Below are 930 nucleotides of genomic sequence, written 5' to 3' on the forward strand. Positions count from 1 at the left end.
TTCTGCTATTTCACTGTCCCCCATGCCAGTATGTCACCTGTGTGCCGTGACCTTGGTTCCATACGATATCCAGCACCCCACCAACTGTCCACTCAGTTATTTAAGACAAGCTGATCATCTTTGCTCAAGAGGTCTCCAAATCATGCTTTTCAAATCCCGTCATTCCTTTTATATTTGCTCTTGGCATTATATAAAGCATAGCTTCTCATCAGCTGGAGCTATTTGGTTACCTTGAAATGCAGTTCTTGCTGGATGATGTAAATGCTTACTTTTCTCCTTAACTTTCACAGTAAGGGATTAAACCCGCTTAAGTGGTGATAAGTATGAGGGGGTTTTTCTAGAGTTTTCTATTTTAAGAATGGTTATGGACGTATGAATTTTCATAGACTTAATGTATTTCCGCTATAAACATTGTTCTTTTTGATGTTAAAATCATCTTGACTTTGACTACTTTTGAAGCCCTTTTCAGAGTATTCTTTTAGATACAACCTCCAGTTTAAAAATTTCCTTTTTGGAAGAAGTCATAGGTGCACCTGTCTGGTTCCTTTTAGGGGGACGGTATTTAGAAGCTGAACCAGGCCTTTGGAGCCCCTGTATAGCTGTGCTGTCTCTGTGCTGCCTCCAGGCCAGGCCCTGTGCTGGCACAGGGGATTCTGTGGCACACAAGACAGTCAGTGATCTCAACTAGAGGAGGTCTGGCAAGAAGATTGGGTGGTCTGGGGCAGCAACCCTGAGCAGCTGAGAGCTGAACAATGAGAATGAACCAGTCCAGGGGCTACACCAAGTTCAAGTGAAAATGCTCTGAGGCCAGAACAGAGTCCCGAGGTCCTGGAAGATTTGTGAGCAAGAAAGAGAGTAGAACAAAATGAGGGGAAGCCCAGGAGGTCTGCCTGGGTCCTCCTGTAACAGGACAATGACAAACAATATCTC

This window comes from Delphinapterus leucas, chromosome 6 (assembly GCF_059928025.1).
Source record: "Delphinapterus leucas isolate spDelLeu-1000000601 "Yukka" chromosome 6, BTC_Dleu_Yukka2, whole genome shotgun sequence".
NCBI classification, from domain to species: domain Eukaryota; kingdom Metazoa; phylum Chordata; class Mammalia; order Artiodactyla; family Monodontidae; genus Delphinapterus; species Delphinapterus leucas.